Source organism: Tamandua tetradactyla, chromosome X (assembly GCF_023851605.1).
Source record: "Tamandua tetradactyla isolate mTamTet1 chromosome X, mTamTet1.pri, whole genome shotgun sequence".
Taxonomy (NCBI): domain Eukaryota; kingdom Metazoa; phylum Chordata; class Mammalia; order Pilosa; family Myrmecophagidae; genus Tamandua; species Tamandua tetradactyla.
The window spans coordinates 135,194,245-135,207,934 of record NC_135353.1 but is presented as its reverse complement, the minus strand read 5'-3'; the positions used below and the strand labels follow the sequence as shown (position 1 = coordinate 135,207,934).

Here is a 13,690-nt window from a genome sequence, read left to right as displayed (position 1 = left end):
TTCACCCCACAAGTTGGAAATTCATTATAGAGGACCATGGAACACACGTCACATTGGCCAAGCTCAGCTCTTACTCTTTTGTTGCTCTGAGGAACAAGCAGGTCTCTCCCCAACAACCGCCCGTGGAGATCCACCTTCAGCTGATCACACGATAGCACCAGCATTACCACCCCCATCCCAGGAGTGAAGTAGCCTCGTGTCCAGGGTGTGGGTTTCTCATATCCCAGTGTCCAACCTACAGTGAATACCTCTAGGGTGGGTAATGCCAGGGAATTAACCATTACTAAGATTTTGATATACTGGTTACATAGCAGCCTGATTGTTAGGAATTGTTTATTTTGGCTTGTGTCTATGGCTTATAGCACAAAACATAGTCTCCTGGATACTTCCTAGGACAGCACCTCAGAGGACTTCATTCCAGGCCTGAGAAGCCAAAGTAGGGGGGTTAGCAGTGCTGTGTGGTCAAGATTCAGACCTCACAGTCCACACAGTAGCTGACACATAATGGGCACGATGACTCCTGTAAGGAGACAGGCTTCCCAGCCTCTCTCAGAATCCCTGACCTCTGAGTGAAGCTGGAGGATGAGCTTTTATAAGCCTGTGTTATAAGCCCTCTATAAAGTCAACAGGCAGGGGAGAATGAGGCAGAGTGATACTGCCATCCCTTGAAGAATTGTGCTTGTGGATGTCACAGGAAACGTGGGGACCAGGACTTGAACAACATCCAGTCTCAATCCAGGATCTGCCCAAATCCCCCTTCTATATGTCATAGGAATCCTACACCCTGGGGAGGAAGGGAGGCAGAGAAAGAATCGCTGCCCTAGGGAAAGCATCAACTTAATCCAATTTAGACCTTTCTGCACATTTATAAAACATGGGAGGGGAGACAGTGAGGAAGCATTCCTTCATCTTTGGGCCCTGAGGAGAGGATACCCCATGTTTCTTGTTAAATCCACAAGCGCAGTTGAAGCCCTGGGGGGAAGCTAAAACTAGGCTGAGCAGGACAGATGTTGGGGAGCACGTGGCTGCCAAACCAGGTCTGTGAGCAGAAACAGCCTCAAGGCAGTTTGGTGTCAGATACAGGTCAAGAAGAGAGCAATAAAGCGCAACTTAGAGTGTCAAGTTGGCTTGGTGTTGGCATGAACGCAAGGCCCGGGAACTAGGCTGGCTTTGCACTGCAAGCATCTTTGGGAGCAGAGGCATTGCGAACCCCAGGCTCCTCTGATGCCTATATTTAGCAGATCCTGACTCACTCAAATATTGTGGCTGATCCAAATTGCTATAAAGGCTTCTAAATGCCAGGTCTCAATTTCTGTACCTGTTGTAGCCAGCCATTAATAGTTTGTGGACCAGCACCAGTCCAGGAACTACAGTGTGAATCCAGAGCATAAGGGATTTGCTTTACTTTATTTTATTCTTTTAGGAGTAAGTATGGTTTTATAGTGAAGAAAAACAGGAGACAGGACCTGCATTTGGTAGTGTTTTAGTGTCTTTTCTGCAGCGTCCTCATGAAAACAGAAAATTGGTCCTTCTTGTAGTTAAGATTTTAGAGTTACGCTGAGGAAAATACCTCTTGACTTCCTCGGTTAATGCAAATCCTACAGGAAATCATTTGCAGGAGGGAGGCAGATTAGATATTGGCAATGGAAGATATTTGGGTTCTAATAAGTAGGAAGAAAAGAATTCACCAACTTGCTTATGGAAGAGGGAGTTCATGATTGTTCTAGTTCGCTAGCTGCTGGAATGCAATATACCAGAATCAGAATGGCTTTTAAAAAGGGGAATTTAATAAGTTGCTAGTTTACAGTTCTAAGGCAGAGAAAATGTCCCAATTAAAACAAGTCTATAGAAATGTCCAATCAAAGACATCCAAGGAAAGATACCTTGGTTCAAGAAGGCCAATGAAGTTCAGGGTTTCTCTCAAGCGAGAAGGTACATGGCGAACACAGTCAGGGCTTCTCTCTCAGCTGGAAGGGCACATGGTGAACACGGTGTCATCTGCTAGCTCTCTCTCCTGGTTTCTGGTTTCATGAGGCTCCCCGGGAGGTGTTTTCCTTTTTCATCTCCAAAGGCAACTGGCTCTTGGACTCTCTGCTTTGTGATGCTGCAGCATTCTCTGTTCTCTCCAAATCTCCTTCATTCTCCAAATGCTTCCTCTTATGTAGGACTTCAGAAATTTACCAAGACCCACCCAAAGGGGTGGAGACATGTTGTCACCTAATCCAGCTTAACAACCACTCTTGATTAAATCACATCTCCAGGGAGATGATCTGATTACAGTGTCAAACATACAGTATTGAATAGGGATTATTCTACCTTTATGAAATGGGATTTTGATTAAAACATGCTTTTCTAGGGTCCACACATTCTTTCAAACCAGCACAATGACAGAAAGGGGCAAAATAATGAATGGTTCTGGGAGAAAGTGTAATTAACTTGGGGGCATATCAGCTTCCTTGACTGTAAAATGAAGAAGTTGGACTAAATTATTTCAAAGCACTGCTTGATATATAAAATTGCCTGACTATGACCTTTTTCTTAGAAAAAATCTCTACTGAAAATGGGTAAGTGGGGTATAGGGGACAGGGATTGTTTTTAATGGTTTCCATTTTATAGCCGGCCCCTGAGGCCCCAAGGTAGTAATCAACTCTCCCAGGGTCAGGCAGCCAATGAATGGTACAGCAGGAAAGATGGTCCAGCTTTCCTCACCTGTTGTCAAGGTTCTTTGCTATATCCTAAGAAAAGGACCTGGAGATAGAAAGTGTTTAATGTTCTCCTCTGGGAAAAAGAGGCTAAACTCTTTATAGGTCTTGCATCATCTTGGAGAGCACTCCCAACGACTCTCTCTCAATAACTTTTCCTTCTGTCTTATTTGGAGAAGGCCAGTTAAGTCAAGAGTAAAGGTCTGATTTCATCGTGCAGGTTCTTGGACTTTGGTAACCCAGGTCTTGTTCTTCTGCATAGTAGGATACCTGAGTCATGAGTCTGTGTTCCGGAAATTCTCACTGTGTCCACTGGCATGGCCTAAAGGTCATTATGTGCTGACCTCAGAACCATTACCCAATAGTACAGTACTGTGAATGCAGTTAACAGCACTGAAATATATATCTGAATATGATTGAAAGAAGAAATGTTAGATTGTAACAGAAAATTAAAAAAAAAAATCCATGGAACTACACTGCACAAACAGTGAACCTTAAATTAAACCATGGACTTTAATTAATAGTACAATTATTAAAATGTGCCATCATAAATTATAAATATTCCACACTAATGCGAGGTGCTGGGGTGGTATGTGGGGATCGTGTATTTTATTAATGAGTCTTCTGTGAACTCACAACTGCTCTGATTAAAAAAAAAAAAAAGAGCCCAGAGTCTACTCTTTGAAGTACCTGAAATACTGTTTTCCTCGGGACTCTGAGACACTCCTTGTTTGCAGAAGATGAGAATTCTGGCCTATAGTTGATTGCAGAGCCCTCTGGGAAACTAAAGTGCCTTCAGAGGAAAACTAAAAACTCTCTGGAGTTGGCAGAGATTTTAAATGGCTGTGGGTAACTTATGGTAATTTTCATGAGTGAAAAGTCTGGTGGCAGTGTATAAGGAGAACAATGCAAATGAAGAAGAAATTTGTTTTTTCTTCTGTGTTTTGCAAAACAAGATAATAAATCCAATTTTAAAATTGGACAAAATGCCTATAAGTATATAGTAATTAATATTATTTTCAGTGAAGTCTTGAGTAGGTCCTAAATATATGTATTTTAATAAAGTTCCATAGGTAGGTTTCATGTGTTTCCTAAATTGAAAAGTCCTGGCCTAGAAAATGCCAGATTCAAATTTAGCAAGGTTGCAAGCAAACCTTTTTAAAAACCCTAAAATTATAGCTGAAAATTAGGAAACGCTTGTAGACAACAAAGGCAATGAAATTTCTCTAGGAACTTGCCATACAGCATACAGCACGGAAAACATTAATAATATTTTCCCTATTCAAATTTTAACCTAGGGAATTTCGAACACCTCTTTTTATTAAACAGTTTTTCCCATGCAACTCATCTATTCTAAAGTAACAAGCAAAGATAATCTTTCCTAGCACCTCCTTTCTATAACATGAAGGAAGAAATCCTTTTTTGCTTTCTAGGGCCTCTTTGGGAACTCTCAAAGAGTTTTTTAAGTGTAAAGGATATTGTAAAAGTTTTATTTTATTTCATTTTTCATTGAGGATTCATTTTGGGAGAGCGAAAATCCAAATTTGCTTACAAGATATTTCAGAAGTCTGAAATCCGTTTCCCTGGGGCAAATTGCAAAATTTGATTACAAGATAAGATCATTTGTGCTTCAATACATGAGTGGATGTAATATGCCTACCTCTATTAATTATATGTTTGTATGTATGTTTGTCAAGATTTCAAATACCTCCATTAATTATAATAGTGACAAGATAATATTTAAATAATCATACAAGGCAGTGCGGAGGTGGCTCAGTGACAGAGTTCTCACCTACCATGCCAGAGATCCGGTTCGATTCCCGGTGCCTGTTCATGCAAAAAAACAAAAGCAAAAAATAATCATACAAAAGTCCTCAGCACAGTCAGAAATTTAGAACTTTTGTTATTTCTTTTATTTTAAAGAAAATAATAAGGGCACAATGAAGTCAGAACAGAGTGATATTCTGGTGAGATGTAGAATCTGCTGTTTGGTCAGATTATGTAGCAGGTGATGTGGAAAGCTGAGTAATGTCCCCCAAAGATATTCAAGGCCTAACCCCCAGAGTCTGTGAATGTTACTTTGTGTGGCAAAAGGACTTTGTGGTGTGATTATGTTAAGGCTCTTGAGAAGTGGAGCCTGAATAACCTGGTTAGCCTTAAATGTAATCCCACATGTCCTTATAACAGGGAGGCAGGGGACATATTTGAGTATAGAAGAAGAAGGCAATGTGACAACTGAAGCCAGATGCTCCACTGATGGTTCTGAACATGGTGGAAAGGGACAGGAGCCAAGGAAAGCCATAAATGGAGCTCCAGGAGCTGGAAAAGGCAGGAAGCAGATTCTCCCCTAGAGCTTACTGACACTCTCACTTTGCCCCAGGGAAATGGATTTCAGACTTCTGAGCTCCAGAACTAAAAGAGAATAAATATGTGCTGTTTTAAGCCATCAAGTTTGTGGTCATTTTTTATAGCAGCCATAGGAAACTAATGCTGGTGAAGAGTAAACGTTTACAAACTCTTATTAAGAACAGATGAATACTCTGTAAACACTTTGTCATTTTATGAAAGTGGAAACCACACTCCAGGTTTGTGTCAGAAGGTTTCATTCTACAGGACCCACAAGCTTTTTCTGAGAATCTTATGAAGAAACCCATCAAAATTCAGTGAGATTTGGCAAAATTTTGACAAAAATGTATGTTCTTTTTCAGATTCTCTTTCTGTGAACCTTCTACAGATTTCTACATCTGCTCAGTGTTGTCCTTCACCATCCTTTTTTTCCATTCTGGAACAAGTCATTTTACTTCAGGACAAAAATATTCTATTTTTTACCCTTTTACCAAAAAATGTGTAATTGTCCAGAGACTGTTTGTAGAATCTTATTTACATATATTACTTATAATTCTTAAGCACAGTCATGTATTTCACAGAGAAAGTGAGGTGATGAATAATGTGAACTTCCTGCCACTTTATCAGACTAACAAAACACATGAATACACTAACCCAGCTTTCTTTATCTACACACATCCCTTATGCAGCTTCTCAATATACAGAAATGAACATGCTTATCAAGAGACCCAAAGATATAGACTCTTCATAGCATGTACAAATAAAAGTAAAAATATAAACTAAAAATATTTGCAGTAATCAATGTTTCAGTATTCTCTCTTTCGTAGAAATGATTTAGGCATCCAAAGAATGTCTAATTAATCCAATGTTATATTGGTCTAAGGTTTGAGGTTATATACACATTTGAGAAATGCTTTTCCCATGCTGACATAAAACTTATTTCTTGGAAATACAAGTTCTTTAGGAAAAAGATTCAATTTGGTTAAACAAAAATTTATGTTTTTCCTAATCTTTAACATTCAATAGAAGAAATTCTAGCTCATTTCATCAGTAACTCATATAAATTTAGGAAACACATTCCTAAGTAGCATAAAAATGTACTCTTGTATTACACTTGTCATGGTTAGGGACAGGTGTCAACTTGGCCAAGTTATGGTACCTGTTCATCTGATTGGGCAAGCGCTGGCCTGTCTGTTGCAATGAGGACATTTCATAGGATTAGGTCATGATCACGTCAGCTACATCCACAGCTGATTCCATTTGTAATCAGCCAAAGGGGAGTGTCTTCTGCAATTAGTGATGCTAAATCCAATCATGGGAAGCCTTTTAAGGAGGACTCAGAGGAGACAGGTTGCATTCCTGCTTTGGCTGGTGAGCCTCTCCTGTGGAGTTCATCCAGGCCATCCATTGGAGTCATCGGCTTCGCAGCCTGCCCTGTGGATTTTGGACTCTGCGTTCCTACGGTCACGTGAGACACTTTCATAAATTTTTTATTTGCAAGTGTTCCCTGTTGGTTCTGTTTCTCTAGAGAACCCTAACTAATACATCTTGGTACCGGGAGTGGTTCTTAAGGAACAGAATCTTAAAAATGGGTTTTTATGAATGGTTTTCTACTCTGACTGGGCTCAGAGACACTAAGGACTCTGATTCCCATAATCAGAATGACACTCCCAATCCATGGACTGAGTTGGCAAAGGAGATAGTCAAAATATCATCATTCGATTCTCCTAATGCTTTGCTTGTACGAAGCCAGACTCTGGGGGATAATGTTTTTGACACCTTTACAGAGTTTTGTAGGAATAAGAGTTATAGAGATGTTGGTTGGTTGTTGTTAGATACACTGTCTACATTAAAGGGTGAAAGGGATGGGCTTAAGGCTTCAAACAAGAAGCTTAAGTGCCGTCTGAAAGATGCAGAGGTTTCTATGAGTATCCTGAAGGAAAATTTTATTTCCTGTAGCTGTAGACTTGAGATCTCTGAAAATCAGACTCAGAATCTTATTGTTAGAGTAGCAACTTTACAACGTAAACTGAAATCTCAGTCTTGCATGGTGTCTGCCGTTAAAGTGAGGGCATTGATTGGAAAGGAGTGGGACACTGAAAAATGGGATGGTGACATATGGATTGATAATGATGTTGGGGGTGAGGTTGAAACCCTAGACCATGCTGAGCCTTCTTTAGATAACCCTGTAATAGTCTGCCCTGAGGACATAGCCGCCCCACCTCCAGCCTGCCTTGAGGAATTGGCCACCCAACCTCCTCCTGAAGGGATTAGCCCTAGAGTTATTAATCCTGTTTCACCAGATGAAACTGCAAATGAAAGCCCTGAAGCAAATGGCTTGGAAGATATTTCTAATTCTTTTCATGACCCACCCCCACCACCCCTCATTTCTTCTAGACCTATAACTAGACTAAAGTCCCAACAGGCCCCTAAAGGTGAGGTACAAAGTATCACACATGAGGAGGTACGTTATACTCCAAAAGAACTGTGTGAGTTTTCCAATTTATATAGACAGAAATCAGGGGAATATGTGTGGCAGTGGATTTTAAGAGTGTGGGATAGTGGTGGTAGGGATGGAGGTTATGCATGGGCTCAGCAACATGGACTTCCACTCACCAAGGCTGACCTGGCTACAGCCACTGCTGAGTGCCCAATCTGCCAGCAGCAGAGACCCACACTCAGCCCCCGATATGGCACCATTCCCCGAGGTGACCAGCCAGCTACATGGTGGCAGGTTGATTACATTGGACCACTCCCTTCATGGAAGGGGCAGCGGTTTGTTCTAACTGGAATAGACACATACTCTGGATATGGGTTTGCTTTCCCTGCACACAATGCTTCTATCCGTGGGCTTACAGAATGCCTTATCCATCGTCATGGTATTCCACATAGCATTGCTTCGGATCCAGGAACACACTTCACAGCAAATGAAGTGCGGGAATGGGCACATGCTCATGGAATTCTCTGGTCTTACCATGTTCCCCATCATCCAGAAGCTGCTGGATTGATAGAACGGTGGAATGGCCTTTTGAAAACTCAATTACGGTGCCAACTAGGTGGCAAAAACTTGAAAGGCTGGGGTAATGTTCTCCAGGAAGCTGTGTATGCTCTGAATCAGCGTCCGCTGTATGGTGCTGTTTCTCCCATAGCCAGGATCCATGGGTCCAGGAACCAAGGGGTGGAAATGGGTGTGGTGCCACTCACTATTACTCCTAGTGATCCACTAGGAAAATTTTTGCTTCCTGTCCCTGCTACCCTGAGTTCTGCTGGTTTACAGGTTTTAGTTCCAAAACGGGGTGTGCTTTCTCCAGGAGAAACAACAGTGATACCACTGAACTGGAAGTTAAGATTGCCACCTGGCCACTTTGGGCTACTTATGCCTCTGGATCAACACACCAAGAAGGGGATTACATTATTGTCTGGGGTAATTGACCCTGACTATCAGAAGGAAGTAGGACTGCAACTACATAATGGAGGTAAAGAAGAGTTTTCTTGGAATATAGGAGATCCCCTGGGGCGTCTATTAGTACTACCATGCCCTGTGATCAAAATCAATGGAAAACTGCAACAACACAATCCAGGCAGGACCACTAATGGCTCTGAGACTTCAGGAATGAAGGTTTGGGTCACCCCACCAGGCAAAGAACCACGGCCAGCTGAAGTGCTTGCTGAGGGGAAAGGGAACATGGAATGGGTAGTGGAAGAAGGTAGTGATAAATATGAACTTCGAACACGTGATCAGTTACAGAAACGAGGACTGTAATGCTGTTTTGTTTGTGTTATACTATTTAAGTTGTAAGATATCAAGTTTAAGAATGAATGTTGCCCAAGGATTTGCACGCTATTCTGGAGAGATTTAATGTGTTTCCAGTTATATGCAGGACAGTTGAGTATTGTCAGGTAAAAGAAAAAATGTGTGCTTATTTGTTTTCATTTGGAAATTAAGTATGGTCTAAGGTGATATATATATATATATATATGTGCCAAGTTGACAAGGGGTGGACTGTCATGGTTAGGGACAGGTGTCAACTTGGCCAAGTTGTGGTACCTGTTCATCTGATTGGGCAAGCGCTGGCCTGTCTGTTGCAATGAGGAAATTTCATAGGATTAGGTCATGATCGCGTCAGCTACATCCACAGCTGATTCCATTTGTAATCAGCCAAAGGGGAGTGTCTTCTGCAATTAGTGATGCTAAATCCAATCATGGGAAGCCTTTTAAGGAGGACTCAGAGGAGACAGGTTCCATTCCTGCTTTGGCTGGTGAGCCTCTCCTGTGGAGTTCATCCAGGCCATCCATTGGAGTCATCAGCTTCGCAGCCTGCCCTGTGGATTTTGGACTCTGCGTTCCTACGGTCACGTGAGACACTTTCATAAATTTTATATTTGCAAGTGTTCCCTGTTGGTTCTGTTTCTCTAGAGAACCCTAACTAATACAACACTTAACACTGATAAATCAGAAAAGACGTGGTTATTTTAATTAACCCCAAATATGAAACTAGTCTCATTTGCCAAATATTTACATAAATATGTGAATTTGAATTCTTAAGATGGTTTTAAGTTGGTTTCTAGGAGACTATATGTTTTATTATGTTTAGGGAATATTAGAAATGCTTTATTTATATAAGCAATTATCTAGATGTCCCATTAAGCTCCTTTAATGTAAGAGATTTTATAATGTAATGTATTAATACCCTCTGGGGTAGGCCACATTACATACGCATACGATCAGAAGTGAAAGCATTTTGAATTACAGACACATAGATATATATAGGCATACTGAAATCAAGGTTACAGTTTCAATTCTACAATTTTAGCTATGGGTCAAAGTTAAACAGAAACAGAAAAACTCCTCAGATAGGATCAAAGAGCTATTCTTCCAGAGGGTATGCAATTCTTCATTGATTGGGCTCAAAAAAAGGCAAACAAGCAAAAAGACTGACAAACCAAATTCTCTGTTGTCTTTCACCCAACAGAGACTTAAATACCTCTAAACCATGTTAATCTCTTTATGATGAAACCATAAGAACAAATTCCCACTATATGAACCGGCAATGTACTCTTAGGTATATACCCAAGAAAATGAGAATACCTGTTTACTTAAAAATTTGTACGTGAAATTTCATAGCAGTTCATCAGTTGTAACAAATGACCCACACTGATGCAGGATGTTAGTAATGGGGTGGTATTTGTGAATTCTGTATTCTTCTGTGTGGGGACATCCAGTTTTCCCAATACTGTTTGTTGGAGACTTAATGGACTTGGCAGCTGTGCCGGTTTGAAGCTATTATGTACCCCAGAAAAGCCATGTTTTAATCCTGATCCAATCTTGTGGAGGCAGCAGATTTTTTTCTTTTTTGCATGGTCAGGCACCAGGAATCAAACCTGGGTCCCCGGTATGGCAGGCGAGAATTCTGCCACTGAGACACCATCACACTGACCCAGCCATTTCTTTTAATCCTGATTTAATATTGTGGGGCAGAAACTTTTGTTTAGTTATCTCCATGTAGATGTGACCTCCCTAATTGTGAGTGTGGCCTTTTGATTTGATGGATGTGACTCCGCCTGTTCAAGATGGGTCTTGATTAGTTTACTAGAGTCCTTTAAAAGGGGAAACATTTTGAAGAAGTCTCAGAGCAGATGCAGACGCTTGGAGAACAGTTGCTTCAGAGCTGACACGGATGTTTGGATGTTTGGAGACGCTTGGAGTGCTGAAAAAGAAAGCAGATGCCTAGACATGTGCAGAGAGCCCAGCAGACATTGCCATGTGTCTTCCTATGAGATGTTAAGCAAGCCAAAACCTGGAGAGAGCCAAGAGAAGCCAAGAGATGAAAGTCAGCCCCGGATAAGCAAAGTGAGAAACCCCCCACAGGAAAAGAGGCTGAAAACAATGGAACCCAGGAGCAAGGGACCAGCAGATGCCAGCCACATGCCTTCCCAGCTGACAGGGGTATTCTGGATGGCATCAGCTTTTCTTGAGTGAAGGTAATTTGTTGGTGCCCTGATATGGGCATTTTCTCAGCTTTAGAACTGTAAACTTGTAACTTGTTCAATTCCCTTTATAAAAGCCATTCCATTTCTGGTCTATTGCATTCCAGCAACTTAACAAACTAATAGAGCAGCCTTGTTAAAATCAATTGGCCATAGCTGTAAGGATTTATTCTAAATTCCGAAGTTGACTTCATTGGTCTATAAGTCTGTCCTTATACCAACACCATGTTTTTCTTTATTTGTGTAAATTATGAAACGCTTCACAAATTTGCATGTCATCCTTGCACGGGGGCCGTACTACTCTTCTCTGTATCGTTCCAACTTTATTTTTTATTTTTTTAATTTTACATGGGCAGGCACCGGGAATCAAACCCGGGTCCTCTGGCATGGCAGGCGAGCATTCTTGCTTGCTGAGCCACCGTGGCCCGCCCTGTATCATTCCAACTTTAGTATATGTGCTGCCAAAGCAAGCACCATAATGTTTTGATTACATTGGCTTTGAAATAAGTTTTAAGATTGGGAAGTATGAGCCCTTCAACTTTGTTCTTTTTCAAGATGACTTTGGCTACTCAGGGCCCCTTCCTATATGAATTTGATGTTTGGCTGTTTCATTTCTGCAAAAAAGACGGTTGAAATTCTGATTGGGATGGTGTTGAATCTGTAAATCACTTGGGGTAAAATGGGCATCTTAATATTTAGTCTTCCAATCCATGAACATGGAATGTCCTTCCATTTATTTAGGTCTTCTTTCGTTTATTTTAGCAATGTTTTGTAATTTTCTGTATGTAAGTCCTTTACATCCTTGATTAGATTTATTCTTAGATATGTGATTCTTTTAGTTGCTGTGGTAAATAGATTTATTTCCCTGGATTTCTTCTTCAGATTATTCATGGCATGTTGATCTTGTACACTGCCACTTTACTGAAAATATTAGTTCTAGTAGCTTTGTTGTGGGTTTTACCAGATTTTCTGTATATAGGGTGATATCATCTGCAAATAGGGAAAATATCACTTCTTTCTTCCCAAATTGGATGCTGTGTTAGTTTGCAAGCTGCTGGAATGCGATGCACCAATACTGGAATGGCTTTTAAAAAGGGAAATTCTCTAAGTTACAAGTTTACAGTTCTCAGGAAATGAAAGTGTCCAAATTAAGGCACCAACAAGAGGTTACCTTCACTTAAGAAAGGCTGATGTGTCAGGAACATCTCTGTCAGCTGAGTAGTCACGTGGCTGGCATCTGCTGGTCCCTTGCTCCCGAGCTTTGTTGCTTTGAGCCTCAGTTCCTGTGGGGTCCCTCACATTGCTTCTCTGGGGCTGGCTTTCATCTCTTGGCTTCCCTTGGCTCTCTCTGGATTCTGGCTTGCTTAACATTTCACTATGATGTCTGCTGGACTCCTAAGAATCTCCAGATATCCATGTCTCTGTTCTCTGAAATTTCTGTTCTCCAAGTGTCTACATCTGCTCGCTCTGTCGGCTCTGAGGCTTCTGTCGTTACTGTCATTTCTGACTCTCTCCAGAATGTTTCCTCTTTTAAAGGATTCCAGTAAACTAATGAAGACCCACCTGGAATGGGCAGTGTCACATCTCCACCTAATAAAAAAATCACACCCACAATTGGGTGTGTCACATCTCCATGGATATAATCTAATCAAAAGTTTCCAACCTACAATATTGAATCAGGATTAAAAGAAACAGCTGCTCCCACAAGATTGGATCAGGATTAAAGCACGGCTTTTCTAGGGTGTGAAATACTTTCAAACCAGCACAGATGCCTTGTATTTTCTTCTCTTACCTCACAACAGTGTTGAATAATAGTGGTGACATTGGACATACTTTTTTTGTTCCTGATCTTAGAGGGAATGCTTTGTCTTTCACTATTGAGTATGTTAGCGGTGAATTTTTCATATAAGCCCTTTATATCATGTTGAGGCAGTTTCCTTCTATTCCTTGTTTTCTGAATTTTTTATTAAGAACATGTGTTGGGGGCAGGCCACGGTGGCTCAGCAGGCAAGAATGCTCCCCTGCCATGCCAGAGGACCCGGGTTCGATTCCTGGTGCCTGCCCATGTAAAAAAAAAAAAGAAAAAGAACATGTGTTGGGTTTTGTTAAATGAATTTTTCATGTGGTTTTGTCCCTTCATTATGTTAATGTGGTGTATTCCATTAGTTGATTTTCATTAGTTGAACCACTCTTGCATACCTGGGATAAATCCTACTTGATCATAGTGTATAATTCTTTTAATGTGCTATTGGATTTGGTTTGTTAGTATTTTGGTTGAGGATTTTTGCAACTATATTTATAAGGGAATTATATTTATAAGGAATATTGGTCTGAAATTTCCTCTTTTTGTGGTTTCTTTGTCTGGATTTGGTATGAGAGTAATGCTAACCTCATAGAATGAGTTAGGGAATGTTCCATCCTCTGTAACTCTTTGGAAGAGATTGAGCAGGTTGGTGCTAATTCTTGAAATGTTTGAAAAAGTTCCCCTGTGAAGCCATCTGGTCCTGGAAATGTATTGTTAAGAGGGTTTTTTTTTTTTTTTTTTTAGCTACTGTTTTCTATTTTAGCAGTGTCTTGATCGTTATTAAAAAGAATTTACCGGCTTACATTTTTTTTTATTAGAGAAGTTGTAGGTTTACAGAAAAGTCATGTGT

General features: G+C 40.7%; 1 protein-coding gene and 1 pseudogene across 1 annotated transcript in view; one reads left to right on the top strand and one right to left on the bottom strand.

Moving 5' to 3' along the window:
- Positions 1-13,690, top strand: part of XK (X-linked Kx blood group antigen, Kell and VPS13A binding protein) — a 65,946-nt gene that overhangs the window by 13,031 nt on the left and 39,225 nt on the right. The window lies entirely within an intron of this gene.
- On the bottom strand, positions 11,281-11,379 carry LOC143672317 (U6 spliceosomal RNA; annotated as a pseudogene).